This window comes from Theropithecus gelada, chromosome 5 (assembly GCF_003255815.1).
Source record: "Theropithecus gelada isolate Dixy chromosome 5, Tgel_1.0, whole genome shotgun sequence".
In the NCBI taxonomy this organism is placed as follows: Eukaryota; Metazoa; Chordata; class Mammalia; order Primates; family Cercopithecidae; genus Theropithecus; species Theropithecus gelada.
This window is the reverse complement of record NC_037672.1, coordinates 175,540,130-175,562,215: the sequence shown is the minus strand read 5'-3', so window position 1 is coordinate 175,562,215 and position 22,086 is coordinate 175,540,130.

Sequence of the window (22,086 nt, the reverse complement as noted above, 5' to 3'; positions counted from 1 at the left end):
ATGTAAATCTCACACCAGATATTCATTTTTCTACATTATTTCAACCTATAATTTCATAACCGATAAAACTCTCAATAATCCATTTTTCTCTTGAAGATAAGGATGTTTACTGCTATACCAAACTTATTTACTAACGGAATAATTTGTAAAATATTTCTGTTTTCTAGCAATGTAAAAATTTCTTGAATCAATTGATATAATTTCTAAGTAAAATTATAAAAGGGTCTCTTGCTATATTTTATATTCAATTTCTAGAGGCAATTCAATATATAGTAGTTTATGAAGAAATGGGCTGTATTGATTTTAAAACATTTTTTAAAGATTTTGTATTTCCCACTTCCACTGTCCTTTTCATATGTGCTATATGTTACTGAGAGAAGTTCAGACTGAAGTCTAGTCCTTCTATTCAAGAGTTTGCATTTATCATCTCAGTAAACCATGAATCCTAATATTTCCAGCACTAAACCTGATTCTATTATTATTATTATTTAAAATTTTCTTAACGTCTTATTTAGAAAAATTTGCATAGTTGCTATATTTCCATCGGGTTACTTTTCATTTATTATTTTGGATTAATGAATAGAATTGTTTGCATCTCCCTTTGGTCATGTATTTACCTGTGATTAGTTCTGTGAGAAATTGCTCCTAAAGAATCTTTACTCCAGAGCCCATGTAACACTTTATATAACTACACAAGAACAGATTTTTATGTTGTTTTTTCCCCGCCTTAGTCCGTAGTTAAAACATTTTTTAAGGCTACGATAGGCAAACTTCTTTTGTAAAGATTCAAGTTGTGAACACTTCAGGCTGCGAGGGCCACGTTTCTGTCACAGCTGTTCAAGACGACCATTGACTATAGTGCGCAGCAGCTATAGACACTACGAGAAACAATGAAGCCCATCTCCCAAACCCAAAGAGACAAACAAAAAAACCACAGCTGTGTCCCTATAAAACGTGGACATTGACTTTTGAATTTCCTATAGTTTTGACATGCCATCAAATAGTGTTTTTATTTTCAGCCTTAGAACTATAAAAAATGTTCTTCATTTTGTAGTTCACAAAAATAGGTGCCAGATTCAGGCTGTGGGTTGTAATTTGCCAGCCCCTAATTTAGCATAATAACAATATGGCAGTGACATGTGACTCAGTGCCCTTAGACAAAACTGAAGATTGTTTTAATTAGAATGTAAATTGTGTATTTATAACACAGCAATATCTTACCATTTAATGAGATGCCTCTACTTTAAACATATTACCATTTAAATTATTTAAAAAATACTTCATGAAAAAAATGTTTTCTCTAGTTTTACCCTTATTCAGTAACTAAAAAAAAAAATGCACTTAAGTAAAATGTGTTTATCACTTCCCCAACCTGTAGATTATACGTGTATGTGTGTGTGTGTGAATGTATGTATACATACATGCATTAACTTTGGCTAGCTGGTGAGGCTTTTTTTTTTTTTTAAAGCAAATTGCATATATATCTGAAGTGCAAAATATCACCAGAAGTATCACTAAAGACATAGGTTATAGGAAAAGTATAGGTATTCAATGATGTCATAACAAAGTTATTTAAACTTATGTGTTATTTTTCAGTAGCCATAATAATGTGAAAATATATTTGGTTTACAAAAATAATTTATATCAATGCCTTCTATCAATTGAATAGTTTTTGTCTATATTTTCAATATAGACATTTATTTATAATAATGTTTTTAGAAATTATCAAAATGTCTTAACTTTTTTCTTGGCTTGTAAATAATTTACTATCTTTAAGTAAGATAGTGAATCATGCTAATTTTGTGGTTTTCAAACTGAAAAATCACCATGCTCCATACCTTTGAGTGACAATTTACCATGACATTTCTTCACTTCTTTTGATCCAGATTATCTTTCCGAAGATGATTGTGTAGGAAATAGCCAGGGCAATGGCAGGACAGGTGGACTAGCAACCTTCTTTTTTAAAAAAAAAAAAAAAAGTTCCTAAATTCAAGTTTCCTCAGCAATGACACAAAATCAATGCCCGTAGAGCATCTGTGGGGCTGCCCCTGTATTGTCTCCAAGGGAATTTGAGGGCAATGAAAATGCAATGTGAACACGAAGCTCCTGCTGTCTGCTGTGCTGTAAGTAATAAAGTTCTTTATCTTTGACCTCGGAGTCTCATTCCTTCTGCCAGCACCTACGAAACTGTGACAGTCGACTTGTTAGTTTTAAAGCAAGGTAGCATTTCAGAACCTTCAGAGTTCTCCACATACACTTTTTTTGCCGAACTCGGAATTAGATTAACTCTTCCTGGAAAGCTAGCTTGGTTCAACATATTTGCTGAATAATTAATCTTATTAGCATACCTTGATATGTCTCACTCCTGGCTAGATGTCTTACAAAGGATCTTATTCCTTCATTTTCCAGTTAAAATTCTCTATTTTATTTCATTTGATTCTGAACATTTAAATATTTTTATACATAATTATTTCTGAAAAAGGATAACCCTAAAAATATCATATTTATAAATATTTTATAAGAAAAATAACACTTAATTAGTAAAAATGTGGTGGTTTTATTACAGAAATGTGTTATTGGAAGCTTGATGTAGGGAAGAAACCCTTCTCAGACTTCAGATTTTCAGTGTAAAAAAGAATTATTTAGATGATTATTACAAATACTGTTTTCTTTTGTGGGACCTTGTGTTTTCATTTCATATTTATTAGTAAAAACAATGCTTACTATCTTAAAGTAATTAGATTTCTGAAAATTAGATATCTAAAATGATATCAGAAAGCATTTTGATATATAAAATAGAAAGTACACCTCCGACCTTATTTAAAATATACAATGATTTGGAGTCATTTTAGCTAACTTCAGAATACGTTTTGACTTTTAAAAATTTCTATTATTTTCACCAATTGTAGCTTTTTTCAACATTTTTGAGCTGATAATTAATGGAACATGATTGGACTTCCAGAAGAAACAAATATGCAAATGTAGCTTTAGAGTTTTCTTTAATCATACAGGCCACGGTTTCTTTGGGGAGAAGAGCAAGGGTGCTCTGCAGAGGGTGACAATGGGGTGTCTAGAGTGCTGGCAATGTTCTGTTTTTTAACCGGAGTAGTGGTTTGCTTAGTACCTAATAATTTATCATAATGTGTACACTGTCAAATATAAGTGTGATATTTAAATTTAATATATATATTCGTAAAAATAATTTAATATTGACCACATGAGATGTTTTTTGTCCTCTACTTCTGGGAGGTAATGTCTAAGCCCTTGGAAGGTCATGTCTGATAAGAGTACCTTTGTTTGCCTGAGGACTTTGGACCAGCAAGAGGCTAACACTGTGATTTAGGGTGGGGTTATTAAGTCACACCAATGATATGATTTAGGATGTGATCCTGTCAAGCAGTATCAGCTGGACCTTGGAGGGGAAGGAAACTGAGACCAGTCTTGTGGGTAGTTCACTGTGCCAATGTGTTTGAGCCTCAATGAAGACTTTGGACAGCAAGATTTGGGTCAGCTTCCGAGGTTGTCACTATCCTCATGTGTATTGTCACATTACTGCCAGGAAAGGAATATTGTCCATGACTCTAATAGGGAAGGAGGGTGGGAGGTCTATGTTTGGGGCTTTTCCTGAACTGTTCCTATGTGCTTCCTCACTTGACTGGTATTAATCTGGTTGCCTAACCACAAGCCTGGGTACAGCAGCTTTCAGGGGTTTTGTGAGTCGTTTTCATAAATTTTTCAACCCAATAGTGGATTTGGGAAGTCATCAAACTTGAAGCTGATGTCAGAAGTGAGGGTGGTCTTGTGTGGACAGTTCTCTCAAAATTCCCAGTTACAAATTTATTTTGGAAACACAGGCTGGACACAGTGGCTCATGCCTGTAATCTCAGCACTTTGGGAGGCATAGGTGGGTGGACTGAGTCCAGAAGTAAAAGACAAGTCTGGGGAACATGGCAAAACCCCATTTCTGCAAACAATTGGTATGTCTAGTCCCAACTACTTGGGAGGCCGAAGTGCAAGGATAGCTTGAGCCTGGGAGGTTGAGGCTGCAGTAAGCCGTGATCTTGCCACTGAACTCCAGTCTGAGCTATGGAGTGATTAAAAAAACAAACAAACAAACAAAAAAACAGAAGCACATTTAATAGTTGCCTTTATGAGGAACAAATAATAAATTTCCTGCCTAAAATTCACTCACAAGCATTTGCTCAAAAAGATATAATAAATTCCCACATGAAAACACATTTTTATTAATAAACATTTAGTTGTTGTTAGTTGCAACAAATCAAGTATAAATAATTGACATCATTGTTTAATGGTCAACAGTTTTATTTCATTTCTAGCAGTAGTTACTCACATATTTTAATCTATATCAATTAATTGTATTAATTTAATGAGAATTTCTTATTCAGTTGTTTCAATGACTTATTTTGTGTTATCACCGAACTATCTCCCCAAGGTGATAACCTGGTCATTCAGTCTTCATTACACAGATTCTTTTACTAATTTTAATATTATACCATACATTTATTCTTTGAAAGGATAAACCTGAAAAAGACATAAGTCAATTAATCAATTTTATTATTTCTGAGAAATATATTTTCTACCACTTTTAAAAAAATTTACCGAATCTTATACTAGAACTAAGACCATGCAGACAAACTCACCTCATCTCCAATTCCCATCAGCATCTGATCTTCTTTTATTAGGGCTTACAAAATCTAAATTTCAAATATTTTACAGAAGAGTATGGACACTAAAATTTGGTAGCCTAAACACTGTGCAATTCACTTAATACTTCTATATCATTGAGACCTTTCTTTTGAGTTCAATATACCAGTAGATATAACACATATTAACTATTTGAAGTGCAAACACTTATTTGGGTCATGTGAATTGATTAAGTAAATAAACACTTATGCAAGATAAAAAGACATCTTGCCAAAGAAAATGATTCTCTTCTCTCTAAAAGAGAATATTAAAATTTTGAGGGGCCTAGAAATCAGGTCAAGATTTTGTATTTTGTGCTTATGTATGCTGTTAGAAATCACCATACACACACATTTAGCAGCTTAAACAACCCAAATTTGTTATCTTACAATACTAGATGAATGAGGCTAAACAAAAATTTCAGTTTTAAACAATATTCATTAAAATTGAAACTGGACAATAAACCTTTAGGACACAAAAAAGATTAACTTAAACATAACTTTTTCATGAAATACGTTTTTATGAACCTCTCTAATTTTTTCTTTAATTTGACCAAAAAATATGAGCTACAAGTAAAGTAAATATAAATAATGATTAAGAATCATAATATTACCTGGTTTGAGTAAGCTCCTATTCTGTGCAATATATTTTGCATGTAAAGTATATTTATATTAATTTCTTACATTTCATAAGAAAGGTATGTTTATCCTAATTTTACATATAAGAGATGGAAATACGAGAGTGATTTGATAACATGTCCAAGGTCACTCAGTTGACAGGTGGTAGTGATTTACTTTTTACCATACAACCTTTAATAAAACATTGTGTTTTACTAACTGGAAGAGTTAAGAAACCCAGCCCAGCAATCATCCCACTCAGTTATAAAACTGGGTGGGAGCCTGACTTTTAAATGAGTTCTTAAGCAGCAATTTCAAAACACTTGGTGGTAATTACAAATTATGGGAAGGTTAGAAAAATGTAACTCTTCTCTCTTTTACTTTACAATGAACTATCACTGAAAATTAATGTTAGCCTTTGGATGAAATGCAGATACATATCTGAACCAATGGTTATTAGCTGAACTCATTATATAGTAAAGAACTACAGCGGCAATTTATGTTGCTAGCGAGCCTGAAAAGAAACCTCAATTTCAGATCCCCTATGTAACTAGTATTGTTCTGTAGATTTCACGGTGACAAGACTTCCTCATCTTTTGCTCCTCACTATCTGGCATTGTCTTGTCCTGTAGGGCTTTAAATATCAAGGCCACTATGTGATAGCCTACTGTTGTCCCCAAATGCTATTCTCAAATGAGTAAATCAGACTTGGTTACTTATATTTCTCAGTAGAGTGTGAAAAATCAATGGATCAGCAAAAGTGTTATCAAAATATAAATAAAAATGTTAAAATAGTAGTCAGTGTAGGATATTTCTGGGGGAGAAAGAGTTGTGTGTGTGTCCTTGATGCCTTGGGATTAGAAAACCTTGAGATCAGATTCATTTTGCAATTCAGGATGTATCAGATTTTTGGAGCATCATATATTGATACACCATATAGTGTTTAACATATCCAATTTGGTTTAGGGGAGCACTCCACAATCAACTCTATAAATATTTATGTACTGAAGTGTATGAATATGCATGCAAACATGTATAAATAAAGACTATAAATAGCTTCCCCATCCACTTCTATCATTCATCAATGTACAAAAAAAAAAAAAAAAAAAAAAAAAAAAACAACTTCCTCCATAACGAATATTCATCAATAAAAAAAAAAAAAAAAAAAAAGAAAAAAGAAAAAAACTTGGTTTTTAACGAATTTTGGATCACAGATTTTGGATAAGGATTTGTAATCTATCTAAGCACTGGGCTATCTGAAAAAAACAACAAAAAAAGAAGCTGTCCTTGGCAGGATGTGGTGGCAGTCCCAGCACTTTGGGAGGCCAAGGCAGGGAGATTGCTTGAGGCTGAGTTCAAGACCAGCCTGGGTAACATAGTGAGACCCATCTCAAAGAAAAAAAAAGAAAACAATAAAAGGGATAAGCTACCTTTCCAACTTTCTGAGGTGATGGTTTGATGAATGCAAGGCTGAAGCCATAGAATGAGTTGAGATCTTCTTTGCACTCATCTCTTTCCCACACTCCCAAAGTTTGTGGGGGAACATAGTAGACAGGGAAGAAATATACAGCTCAGTGAGCAACTTGGGAGTGAAGCTGAAATGAAATTACTCTCCTAAATTTACTAGAAGGTTATGACTCTTATGGGAGAGGAGAAAACTAACATTAAGGGGACAATTTTTAAAAATGTTCCAGTCTGATCCTTGTTGTGCTATAGATGTCATATAAAGGTGCTGGATTTATAACTGATTCTTTGAAGGAAAGTAAATCTGAGGGAATAAGAAAGATCTAAAGTCTACCTATTTCTCTCTGCATGGAAATTCTTCTCAATTACCAAATTCAGAGGGTCTTAGTGTTTGATTTATTACGATAAACACTAATTAGAGCACATGTGATCTGTAAGCTTAAACTCAAATACTTCCCTTTTTGTAGCAAATGGTAGATGAAGAACTTTAATTTAAAATAATTACGAAGGCACTTAATTCCAAACAAAAAGGCAACTATTTTGTTGCTCCTGTTCCCCTTAATAATTATACTTTAACATTATTTGATTACTTTTAAAAACTCAACATACTGTTTTCTCAAGTTGTCATTAGAAATACGTGAGAGGGTGGCAGGGCATGGTGGCTCAGCAGTTTGGGTCCCAGCACTTTGAGAGGCCAAGGTGAGCAGATTGCTTGAATCCAGGAGTTCGAGACCAGCCTGGCCAACATGGTGAAACCCTGTCTCTACTGAAAATACAAAAATTAGCCAGGCATGGAGGCACAGGTGGTGGTGTGGCTTTTCCTCTGAACCAAAAAGTGATGGGGGAAGTTACAGCTTCCATGAGCTAAGAAATGTTTTAGAATATCAGTTTACAAAATCAGCATAGTACTAGCATAAAAGCAGAAACATAGACTAACAGAACAGAATAGAAAAACCAGAAATGAATCCGTGGATTTATGGCCAGCTTGCTTTTGATAAAGACAACAAGAATACAGACTGGGGAAAGGACAGTCTAACACATGGTGCTGGGAACACTGGATATCCACACGCAAAAGAATGAAACGAGGCTCTTATTTCTCACTGCATATAAAAATCAAATCAAAATGGATTATGGACTTCAGTGTAAGGCCTGAAACTATGAAACTATTGGAAGAAAACATTGGGGAAAAGGACATTGTTCTAGGCAAAGAGTTCTTGAGCAAGACTTCAAAAGCAGTAGCAGCAAAAGTAAAAAATTGACAAGTGGGATTATGTCAAGCTAAAAAGCTTCTGTACACAAAAGAAACAATCAGCAAAGTGAAGAGATGACCTACAGAATAGAACAAAATGTTTGTAAACTACTCATCTGACCAGGAATTCATGACCAGATTACATAAGAAACTCAAACAACAACAGAAAATCCAATTCAAAATGGGTAAAAGTTCTCAAAAGAGGAAGACATACACATGATCAACAGGTAAATGAAAATGCTCAATATCACTGATAATCAGAGTAATGCAAATCAAAACCACAGTGAGAAATCATCTCATCCCAGTTAAAATGGTCGTTATCAAAACACTGAAAATAATAGATGCTGGCAAGGATGAGGAGAAAGGGTAATAGTCGTACACTATTGTTAGAAGTGCAAATTAGTACAGCAACTATAAAACAGTATGGAGGTTCCTCAAAAACTAAAAGTAGAATGACCATATGATCCAGTAATCTCACTGCTGGATATTCAAAAGAAAGGAAATCAGCATACCGAACAGATATCTGCACTCGCATGTCTTTAGCAGCCTTAGTCACAGTATTCAAGATATGGAATCAACCTAAGTGTCTTATCAATGGATGAATGGGTAAAGAAAATGTGCTGTAAAAACAGAGTGGAATATTATTCAGCCACAAAAAAAGAATGAAATCCTGTCATTTGCAGCATCATAGTTGGAACTGGAAGACATTATGCTGCATGAAATAAGCCAGTCACAGAAAGTCAAATATTGAATGTTCTTACTTATATGTGGAAACTTAAAACATTGATATGATGGAAGTAGTGAATAGAATGGTGGTAACCAGAGGCTGGGAAAGGTAGGCGAAAGAGGGGACAAATACAATTTTGTTAATAGATACAAAAATATAGTCAAGATTTAAAAAAAAATTGTAGTGTTTGTTACCAAAATAGGGCGATTATATTTTACAATAATATAGTATATTTCTAAATAGCTATGATAAAATATTTGGAATGCTTTCTTTAATTTGTTAATTTATTAAAACTGTAAAATGAAAATGATCATTAACGTTATCTAAATGTTAGAGATGATGGATTACCTTGATTTGATCATAACACATTGTATGCATATATCAAAATATGACATGTATCCCATACATTTCATGGATCAACTCTTATGTATCAACAAAACACTTCCTAAAAATACACATACTATAACTTTTTTGTAGGGGGGGACCCACTGGACTTAGAAGTGAGGTCAACTAACACTTTGAAAAAAAATTTCACTGTGCCAGAAGTTTTCTTTTTCTTTAAACCCTAGCATATCTTGTTACCTATTACAGTTTTTTTAAAAAAAATTCTCCAATAAAAAAGAAACATGAACAACTATTTTATGTTTATTTTATTTGGGTAATACCTACAAATGTGTATGTGGGGAAATAATATAAGTGAGAGAGGCCATTTGATTACTAGACTGTCTAAAATGCCAAGAGTGGTCTCTGGATGGTTGTGTACAGATTGGCCAACCAACAACAGCAAGCTTCAGTCCTGAACAGAGGGTAGCATCAACCCAAAAGAGGCAACAATGTTGTACACCTTTGGTGTATCTGCAAAGCTGTGCAACAGCCCAGAAGTGACATGCTTTTTAAATCCAGATATAGATAGTATATGAGCCAGTGACATCCCTAGTAAGAATTCAAGCGGAAGTATAAATAAAACCTAGAATATGTACATGGGTTCTCAGTCATGTTAACCAAATAATGACAATTTTTTCTTTATTTTGTGCCATGTAGAAAGCAATCTTCTAAAAACCATTTGAACTCTTTGTGTGTACATGGTGATCTTTGTCATCTCTCTGACATAATAAAAATGAAACTAAAACACAATTTGTCAAAATTTGAGTATAGCACAGGTAAAACAAATAACAAGTAAAATCTATAAAACTTTTGTCATTTATCTTTACATATTTTGCATTCACATACCAGATGGTAGATGCCAGATTAAAAAAAAAAAAAAAAGCATGCAGATGAATTCCTCCTATTCAGTTACAAAGTCTGCTGATCTAATTCAGATCTCTGAAATGCAGTTAACTTAAGGAGAAAAAATGCATGTTTCTGTTGGAGATAACACCTCAGTGTTAACAAGCCTTAGTTCATTTTTCAATGCTCAGTCAAATAAGTCAACACAAATAAAATGACCAGTTATGAAAACCTTTCTCATTTTTATAGGAAGAATCATGATGATGCATTTTGTAATCATAATGGAAAGGCACCAAGTCAGTTGAAGATAGATCAAGCTTATAGAAATGTAAAGAAATCATGTCTTTGAGGCAACAAATGGATGGAGCTGGAGACCATAATCCTAAGCAAATTAATGCCCGAACAGAGAACAAACACTGCACATTTTCACATATAAGTGGGAGCTAAGCATTAAGCATACATGCACATAAATATGGGAACAATAGACCCTGAAGACTACTAGACAGTGGGTGGGCTAAAAAAGCTACCTATTGGGTTCTATGCTTACTACGAGGAAGACTGGATTCATACTCCAAACCTCAGCATCATGCAATATTCCCACGTACCAAATCTGTACATATACTCCCTGTATCTAAAATAAATTTGATTTTTTTTTAAAGTAAAGAAACAAACTGGTAGAAAATGCAAAAATTTGACAAGGTAAATACCAATTTACTTTTACCAAGCAGAAGCAGAGAGAAGTCCTTAACTGAGTTTTTGCTTATATAAAAGCTTAAAAAGTAGCCCATTCTTAAAAAAATGACAGATATTCTCAATGGGTTTATCGAGTAGTTGCATAGAAAGAGATTAGTAGATGTAAAGAAATAATACTTCCAACCTCCAAGATATTCATAAGCTCTATTTTTCAAGTATTGAGTCAGCACAGAATTTATTTTTATTTTTTATTTAATTTATTAAAAGTATAGAGATAAAATTATCATTCCCATTTTATGACTATTGTATTATTTTTAAGAACTTGGAATTATTTTATATGTATCTTTTATCACAAACACATTTTATAATGAGTCTCATTATTCCAACTGCGGCTTTCTTACTCTCTCTTCTCTCTCTTCGTCCAATCAAAGTTATTGTGCTGATATGCATGCATCTTACACTTTATTTTCTTATATATGCATCTATTCATATATGTATATATGGCCACATATCATTTTAATCGTATGCAAATAAAATTATATTGCATATATGTTTCTACTTTTAACTTTCTCATTCAGTAATACATCTAGAAGTTCATTTCAAAATTTTTTATCTCATTCTCTACATATGCATATATAATTATGAAAGTATATGTATTTATACACTTAAATAGTCAAATATGTCTCACATTTTTTAAAACATTCTTATTCTACTACTTATTCTGACATTTCTCTGAGCATGTTATGCTTGCCCTTGCCTCAGCTTACCTTGCTGGCTTTACCAGCAATGTCCTTTGCCTTTTTCTTTACATGGTAAATTCATATTTATCCATCAAGAACCATTTCAAATATCATCTCTTATTTATAGATATATCTCACTATGTTCCTACAGCTAAAGGGGTAGCTTATGCTGCCATAACATTTGTTCAAGGTGCCATCATATACTATTATACAATCTATCATATCTGATATATAATTACCCATTTGAATGCCTTTGTCTAAGGTAGAAGCTTTCTTTAATGACAAGAATTGCATTTTATTCTTATTGTATCCCTAGTGTCTTTAACAGTTATATTTTTTATTTTATGGTAGACAGCATCACTTTCATATTGGATATTTGAAATTTAATGACATTTAAATTGGACAAAATGTGATGGAAAAAGGAGAAAAAATACATTAGATATTTAACAAGATTGAAAAGTTGAGCAGGACCTCTTCAAGGAGAACTGCAAACCATTGTTACAGGAAATCAAATAGGACACAGACAAATGGAAAAACATTTCATGTTCATGGATAGGAAGAATCAATGTTGTGAAAATGACCATACTGCCCAAAGTAATTTGTGGATTTAATGCCATTCCCATTAAACTGCCATTGACATTCTCCACAGACTTAGAAAAAAAAAACTATTTTAAAATTCATATGGAACCAAAAAAGTGACTGAATAGCTAAGACAACCATAGGCTAAAAGAACAAAGATGGAGGCATAACCCTATCTAACTTCAAACTGTACTACAAGGCTACAGTAACCAAAACAGCATGATACTGGTACAAAAACAAACACACAGACCAACGAAACAGAATAGAGAGCTCAGAAATAAGATCACACACCTACAACCATCTGATCTTCAAAAAAATCTGACAAAAAACAAGCAATGGGGAAAGGATTTTCTATTTAATAAATGGTGCTGGGAGAAGTGACTAGCCATACGCAGAAAATTGAAATTTGACCCCTTCCTTATACCTTATACAAAACTTAACTCAAGATGGATTAAAGACTGAAATGTAAAACCTCAAACCATAAAAACCCTTGAAGAAAATCTAGGCAATACCATTCAGGCCATAGGCATAATGAAAATGCCAAAAACCGTTGCAACAAAAGCAAAAATTGACAAATTGGACCTAATTTAACTAAGGAGCTTCTGTACAGCAGAAGGAACAGACCACCTACAGAATGGGAGAAAATGTTTGTAATCACCATCTGACAAAGGTCCAATATCCAGAATCTACAAGGAACTTAAATAAATTTACAAGAAGAAAACAAACAACTTCATTAAAAAGTGGTCAAAAGACATGAACAGACATTTCTCAAAAAAAGACATACATGTGGCCAATAAACATGTGAAGAAAAGCTCAATATCACTGATCATTAGAGAAATGTAAATTAAAACCACAACTAGATACCATTCCACACCAGCCAGAATGACTGTTAACAAAAAGTAAAAAAGAAACAACAGGTGCTGGCAAGTTTGTAGAAGAAATGGAATGCCATTACACTGTTGGTGGGAGTGTAAATTAGTTCAACCATTGTGGAAGACAGCGTGGTGATTCCTCAAAATCCTAGAGGCAGAAATACCATTTGACCCAGCAATCTCATTAGTGAGTATGTATCAAAAGGAATATAAACCATTCTATTATAAAGATATATGCACCTGCATGTTCATTGCAGCACTATTCACAATATAAATTGGACATTTAACTTGGACAAAATAAGATGCAAAGACATGGAATCAACCCAAATGTCCATCAGTGATAGACTGGATAAATAAAATATGGTACATATACACCAGAATATTATGCAGCCATAAAAAGTAATGAAATCATGTCCTTCGAAGTGAACATGGATGGAGCTGGAAGTTGTTATCCTTAGCAAACTCATGTGAAACAGAAAACCAAACACCACATGTTCTTACTTATAAGTGGGAGCTGAATAATGAGAACACATGGACACACTGGAGGGAAGAACACATACTGGGTCCTGTCAGGGGATGGTGGTGGCCGGGAGGAACAGGAAGAATAGCTAATGGATGCTGGGCTTAATACCTAGGTGATGGAATAATCTGTGCAGCAAATCACTATGGCACATGCTTACCTGTGTAACAAACCTGCACATTCTGCACATGTACCCTGGAACTCAAAAGTTGAGGGAAAAAATTAAAAAATAAAAAGTAAAATATATAAACCTTATGATATTAGTTGTGGTCTTGTAAATACAAAAAAAAAAAGGAAAACTATAAACTTAAAGTGAAATAAATTATATTAAAAACAAAAAAGTTATCAGGAGAAAAATTACAGATTATATATACTGCCATACTGTTTTGATGATTAAAGTAAATCATATTTATTTCAAAAATATGTAATATACAATGACTGAAATAGTTATCATCAATAAAACCAGCACATAAGGCATGTCACGAGACTATACATATTTCTTATATATGAATAAATTCATCAACAAACTAAAAAAAATTTATATATTTTTTTCTAATTAAAGTACTATTTATCCTGAAATACATTTAAGATATATTCAAATGCGATTACTTTTAGTGACATTTAAAATTGCATATTCTGGATACAATATAAATTATCTGACTATCATACTTTTGTTTGATGGTGATATCATTTATTTTCAGTTTATATGATAATGATATCTGCATGCCTGTAAGTCTTCCCTCACAATATATTCTTATTACTCAGATTATAAGATCAAGTTGTATTTTATTTTTTTATTAAAAAATATTGACTATAAGTGACCTGGACTCTGTGATTTGTAGAATTACTGTTCTCATTTTATAGACACATTTCGTATTAGAATTAATACTTTGTCCTATTCCAAAATGACAGATATTAATTATAAGCATCTTCATTTAGGGGAATATATTATAATACATAAATGAGACATACCATGTGCATTAAATAAATGACTGAACTAGCGTAAGGATGATAGGCTTTAATTAATTTAATTCAATAATAATATGAGTGTTCTATCATCTCATTTACGAAAAGGGCCCTTCAGCGTAGACAGTGTTTTATATAATTTACTAACTTATTCACTGTTGCTTCCCTTTGTAAATAATGTTTGAATGTCAGACAAAATATATACCAGATTAATATTCTTGGGCATAAACCGATTTAGTCTCAGACAGAAGTTGATGATGAGATTCAAAGCATAGAAATAAGAGGGTCTAGAGTAGAGGGAAAAAAGGGAAAGTATAAAGGCTATTTAATTGTGTTATGGATTTTCCCGTCTTTATCCAACCTTATTCAAATAATTGGCAAGAATCTGGTAATACTTATGACTCAGCTGGGACACAAATACCATTAATTTTGCCTGACAATCCTGTCTTGTGTCCATTTCCCAGCACATATTTATCACAGAGCAGTCCTGCCACATCAGCTACAAACCTTTCAAATTAAAGGCTTTGTTTTTTATATACTTATTACCTGAAAAGTCAGATGAAAGGATTGTGCTATTGTGAGTATCTGGTTAACATATTTATCTGCAATTATTTCCCATCCACTGTACTTGAGGTTAAATATAAGTCATACATGCTAATAAGTCCACTCAATAGTAGAATGGCCTTTCCTTTTATGTAAAATTATTATTTAAAAAAGTCAGTAGTAAAAAGTAAACACATAGATACTTCTCAAAAGAGACTCATGCAAAGGCTGAAAACAAATTGAGCAAATGAAAAATTGCTCAAAATCTTTACTCATTGGAGAAATGTGAATTGGTTCTATAATGAGATGTTATTCGACTTCCAGGGTCATACCATTAAAAGAATACCTAATACCAAGGGCTGGTAAAGACATAGAATAACTGGGATTCTCAGATGCTGCTGGTGAGTATCTAAATTTATGTAAATACTTTAAAAACTATTTGGCAGTGTCTACTTACCATGAATATGTAGACACATGACAAAGAAATTCAATTTCTAGGTATATGCCTAACATAAATAAATGGTTCTGCCACCAAAAGATACGCTTTAAAAGTCTTCACTAATCAATAATCCCCATAATCTTTACTAATAGTAATCAAAAGAATGAAGTATTCCTATATGCAGTAACATGTACCACTCTGAAAGCCATAAGGTAGAGTAAAAATTATTTTATATATATATATATATATATATATATATATATATATATATATAGAGAGAGAGAGAGAGAGAGAGAGAGAGAGAGAGAGAGGGGAAAAAAGCCAGTTACACAATTTTACATGCTATATGTTTTTAGTTATATGAAAGTAAAGAACAGGCAAAACCCTTCTATGGTGATAGAAATTAGAATAGTAATTACCTTTGAGGGAGTATTAACCATAGGTTATGTTTGCTTAAACTTAGTTGTCCTAGTGGACAGAATATAATAATATAATAAATTAGCCAGGAACCTCTGAAGTATTTTCTCTTTGAGAAATCATGTAAAAATTAATCAGGGAAACAACTGAAATGACCTTCAGTAGGTGATGGATAAATGAGGTACGTCAAGACAGTGGAATATTATTCAGTGCTAAAAAGAAATGAGCTATCAAGCCATGAGAAGTCATGGAGGATACTTAAATTATATTACTATGTGAAAGAAGCCAATCTGAAAAGGCCAGGTACATGATTCCAACTCTATGACATTCTGGAAAAGGCAAAACTAGAGCGAGAGTAAAAAGATCTGTGGTTTCCAGGTGATAGCAGGCAGAAATAGATAACAAAGAGAGTATAGAGAGTTTTTAGGTTGGTAAATTTACTGAGTATGATTCTGTCATGGTGGATACATGTCAATATACATTTATCCAAACCCATGGAATATACAATGTCAAGAGTGAACCCTAACAGAACTATGGACTCAGGGTGATAATGATGTATGTATTGGTGTAGGCTCATCAGTTGGGACAAATTTACCCCTAGTGGAGGAGGCTGATTACAGGGGAGGATGTACACGTGAGGGGGCAGGGTGAAAACGGGAAATCTCTGTTCCTTCTGCTCCATATTGCTGTGAACCAAAAACTACTCTACAAATAATGTTTATTTAAAAAAAAAAAAAACCCACGCAACGGTTAAAGTTGACAAAGAAATATCCAGAGGACACAGTAACTGTGACTTCGTAAGCAGTTCAGAAGACATGAGATGCATGAGGCAAGAAACATAGATACTGCCTAAAGAATAGTGTTCAGATTCACAGGCTTGTTTTGTTTCTATGTCTTTGTTTTTGTTGTTACCGTTGGACACAGAGCTATTAATACAAACTCTCAATAATATTTAAATATAGAACTTAATACATACAGTCAAATGTCCTGAACAGATCTCTGGTTTTGTCCACATCTAATGATATGGATGATATAGTTATTAGCCAAAGATAATCAAATATTTAAAAGTCACTTGAGGACTAATTTGTTATTAGAGTTTCATTTTATGTTTCCTCTTTAAATACTATGTAGAAAGGCAGGACTCTGTTTTACACAAGCCTCCAGTTTTCCTTTTATCTGCTAATCCAAACTTGGCCTGAGAGAAATGTTATTTGGTAAAGAGGAATCTAGGAAGGTATCAATACTGGGGGAAAATAATGTTGAACCAAAAAGATAGGCTTGTCATGGGCAGATAGGAGTCATAGAACCAGAATTTATAGTTTTACTTTTTTCTTTTGACATTTGGTTATCACACTACACATTTGATTTATATTCATATTAAGACTGTGTGCTTCGCTGGGCGTTGTGGTACATGCCTTTAATCTCAGCAATTTGGGAGGCCAAGGCCGGCAGAGTATGAGGTCAGGAGTTCAAGACCAGCCTGGCCAATATGGTGAAACCCCATCTCTACTAAAAATACAAAAATTAGCCGGGCGTGTTTGCACGCCTATAGTCCCAGCAACTCGGGAGGCTGAGGCAGGAGATTCGCTTGAACCCGGGAAGCAGAGGTTGTAGTGAGCCAAGATTGCTCTACTGCACTCCAGCCTGGGTGACAGAGCAAGATTCTGTCTCAAAAAAAAAAAAAAAAATACTGTGTGTTAAATCCAATACAATGGCATAAACTGATTTTTACAAATCATTTCATGTTTTATGGTTTTTTTCATTCATCTTCATATGGTCAGCAATTTCATATGTTAAATCTTAGTAAGATAGATTTACTTTTCTGTTTTGCTTTTCAACTTTTAATATTTATTAGTTTCCTTTGCACTTAAAAAAATTACAACTACATGATTAAGTGGCATGATCACAAGGCTTGTGATTGGAAAATGATGTTTGAAGTTTCAACATCATTCCTTGCACTGTTAAGCAGTCTTGACCTTCCAAGTTGGTTGAAATCATTAACCTTTTTCTCAACTTGTTTTTGACAATGTTTAAGCCCTTTTAACTATCTGATGATTTTAATATATATTTACTAGTTCAGCAAACCAGTTCTTCTCGGATCCTTTCTCTGCCTGGCTGTGCTATACAAGCCTGACACTGAAATGTTTTTCTGAACAAATCTCCACAGAATGTGTGTAGCATAAACTTTCTTCCAACCTGAAATTGTTTAATGCCACAATTTCGTTTCTCACTGAAATCAACACAAACGGAAATGATGTGTCTGCTTTTAAAATGTCTTTTGAAGAGAATTATAAGTAGTATAATCACAAGCTTTACATTATTTGAAATAATTCTATTAAAAAGGAAAGTGATAAAGTATTTAATGATTAAAATAAAAAAGTTACAAATCTCAGATTTTTTAAAAGTCTAAAATTTCAAAGCAGTATTATTTATAAGAGGAAAATGAAGGAAAGAAAAAGAATCTCAATGACAGAATCTAGTTCATAGAGCCTCTGAACATACTGATTTGAAAATTGTGTTTTTGTTTAATGAAATTCTGAGGTGTATGTGTGTGTATGTGTGTGTACATTTCATCAGTTTCATTTTTATAAAATTCTAATCTCTTCTTCAAAATAGTATTTCAATCTTATTTAAAATTGTGTATCATTAGTTAAAACCTCAAGATGTCTTTTCTTTATTAAAACTGTGTTTCACTACTTGAGTTTTATTATTAAGACTCAGATTGTTTTTCTGTGTGTGTTTAGAAATATTTTGGTCATATCAAGATAGACAGCAGCAGCAGGGGCCTGTTTTCTTGTCATTCAAATGAAACATATTGTTAATATTCAAAATAATGTTGATTTAGGGAATAAAATGGAAGCAATATGAAAGAGACACCTTAGGAGTCTTATAAGTAGATTTCAACTCTTAAGGGAAGGATGATGGACAATAGCCGAGGAAAAAACACCTTTTGGCCAGTGACAGTGCAGCAGTAGTTCTAGCTAGCTGCTGGCAGGAACCTACCTTAACAAATATTATCATGCCTCACTCTATACCCTACCCAATTTTTCTCCATTACTACCATTAATTAAATCTTAGCTTAATATTTCCTCTAATCCAATAAACGGCAGTGCCAAGAAGTAGTTTGAAGATGGGGTCTTAACCCACCCTCTTCAGAGGCTGACAAAGACCTCCCCCGCGGTATAAAATTGAAATTAATGAACTATATTTTCTAAATATAGTTTTCAAACAATTTTCTTTTTCTGCCCCCAAATCCCACTTTCACCCTCCTAAAAATCTACTATGAAGAAATCTTGGCCCTATTCATTGAGTTGTAATTTCTTTTTTTTTTTTTTTTTTTTTTTTTTTGAGACGGAGTCTCGCTCTGTCGCCCAGGCTGGAGTGCAGTGGCCGGATCTCAGCTCACTGCAAGCTCCGCCTCCCGGGTTCACGCCATTCTCCGGCCTCAGCCTCCCGAGTAGCTGGGACTACAGGCGCCCGCCACCTCGCGCGGCTAGTTTTTTTGTATTTTTTAGTAGAGACGGGGGTTTCACCGTGTTAGCCAGGATGGTCTCGATCTCCTGACCTCGTGATCCACCCATCTCGGCCTCCCAAAGTGCTGGGATTACAGGCTTGAGCCACCGCGCCCGGCCTGAGTTGTAATTTCTATTCAAGTTCTGTGATGCCAATGAACATTCCAGAAATTCTGCATAGGAGGGATTTTAGAAATGGCAATCTTAAGAGAGGGTGGAAAGGAGGGAAAATAGGAAAGAGAGTGAAGGGCAGAAAATTATATGCAGACTACTTTCTGTGTGTGTGTGTGACACAGTCTCGCTGTGTCCCAGGCTGGAGTGCAATGGTGCAATCTCGGCTCACCGCAACCTCTGCCTCCCGGGCTCAAGCCAGTCTCCTGCTTCAGCGTCCCAAGTAGCGGGGATTAGAGGCGTTCACCACCATGCCCAGCTAAGTTTTGTATTTTTAGTAGATACGGGTCTTCACCATGTTGGGCCGGGGATGGTGGTTCACACCTGTAATACCAGCACTTTGGGAGGCCAAGGCAGATGGATCATGAGGTCAGGAGTTGTGGACTACATTTTTATGCCTCTTTATCTAATGTTGAGAAAATGTTATGCATTTGTAGTAATTATAAAAAATGCAGAAAACACTTCATTGAAGAAAAAAAGGCTTGTTTTGTTTTAATCTGTGATGCATATAATTATATCTTCAGTGCCTGCTAAGAAAATTACTTTCAGCCTCTTGCCCTGTCTACAAATGGTTGAAATCTAAAGACATTATTTTTTTTTTTTTTTTTTTTTGTGAGACGGAGTCTCGCTCTGTCGCCCAGGCTGGAGTGCAGTGGCCGGATCTCAGCTCACTGCAAGCTCCGCCTCCCGGGTTCACGCCATTCTCCTGCCTCAGCCTCCCGAGTAGCTGGGACTACAGGCGCTTGCCACCTCGCCCGGCTAGTTTTTTGTATTTTTTAGTAGAGAGGGGGTTTCACCGTGTTAGCCAGGATGGTCTCGATCTCCTGACCTCGTGATCCACCCGTCTCGGCCTCCCAAAGTGCTGGGATTACAGGCTTGAGCCACCGCGCCCGGCCAAGACATTATTTTTAACATTTTTCTCAAGAGTTGAGATTTAATTTACAAATTTTTAATCATAATCCAAATTTTTTTCCTGGAAGTTCATATTTTAGGTTTCATATTTATGTCTATGACTCACTTTGAGGTAAGTTTTCTGTATAGCATTAGGTATTCATCAAAGGTCATAATTTTTTTGCAGATTGATATCCAGTTGTTCAGGAAAATTTGTTGAAAATAATATTTTTTTCTACTTAAATGTCTTTGCATCTTTGTAATGAATTATATGGCTATATATATATATTCTATTTCTGGACTACCTACTCTTTTCAGTTGATGTATTTGCCTATCTTTTAGGCAAGAACACAGTCATGATTACTGAAGATGTAAAATATCTTAAAATATAGATGAGGTGAATCTTCTAATTTTGTTCTTTTAAAAAATTTTTTTTTCCTACTCTGTGTCCTCTGTCTTTCCAAATTAATTTTGGAATCAGTTAGCTAATTTCCACAAATAATCCTGAGATTTTAATAGGTACTGTGTTGATTTATAAGTAAATATTGGGAGAATTAACATCTTATTTTCAGTAAGTATTTTAACCCATGAACATGGTATACCTCTTTTTTAAATTTAGGTATTTAAAAACTTTTTCTCAGAAATATATTTTAGTTTTTGGTGTATGTTTCTTTCACAATTTGGGTCATATTCATCCCTAAAATATTTCTTGTTCTTATGCTACTGAAACAGTTTTAAAATGTTATTATTTTAAATTTCTAATACTTCTTGCTGCTACTCAAATTTATTTTTGTTTATTGATCTTGCAACAGAACACTTACTAAACTCACTTATTAGTTATAATTTTTTAACAGATTCTTCAGGTTTTCTACATAAACAAGGCAGTTTTTGAATAAAGACAGCTTTATGTCTTTCTTTTCCATTTGGGTGCTTTTCCTTTCCTTTTTCTTTTTCCTTGTCTTACTATATTGGCTCTAACCTCCACTACAATGCTGAATAGAAGTGATGAGAGAGGACATTCTTGTTTCTCATTAATCATCAGGAAAAAAACCTAGGCTTTCACCATCATGTATGTAAGTACTCGAATACCAAAATCTAAATTATGACACCATTGTCTTCTGCATTCCATTTTTCTGTACATGTGATACTGTTAATTTTCTTTTTCTTTCTTTCTTTCTTTCTTTCTTTCTTTCTTTCTTTCTTTCTTTCTTTCTTTCTTTCTTTCTTTCTTTCTCTCTCTCCCTCTCTTTCTTTCTTTCTTTCTTTCTTTCTTTCTTTCTTTCTTTCTTTCTTTCTTTCTTTCTTTCTTTCTTTCTTTCTTTCTGAGACAGTTTTGCTCTTGTTGCCCAGCCTGGAGTGCGGTGGCACAATCTTGACTCATTGCAGCCTCTACCGCCTGAGTTCAAGTGATTCTCCTGCCTCAGCCTCCCAAGTAGCTGGAATTACAGGTGCCCACCATCACACCCAGCTAATTTTTATATTTTTAGTAGATGGGATTTCACCATGTTCACCAGGCCGGTCTTGAGCTCCTGACCTCAGGTGATCTGCTCGCCCAGACTCCCAAAGTGCTAGTTACAGGCATGACCCACCATGCCCAGTCTATTAATCTTATTTTGATACTTTGAAGTAAATGTGCCTTTGCTCTCTCAGTGAATTTTTATTTCTCTTTGTCCTTAGTTTTAAGTAATTTTATTATAATCTACGTGGTTGTTTTTTCCATATGTATATACTACATTTATGTTCATACAGTTCATG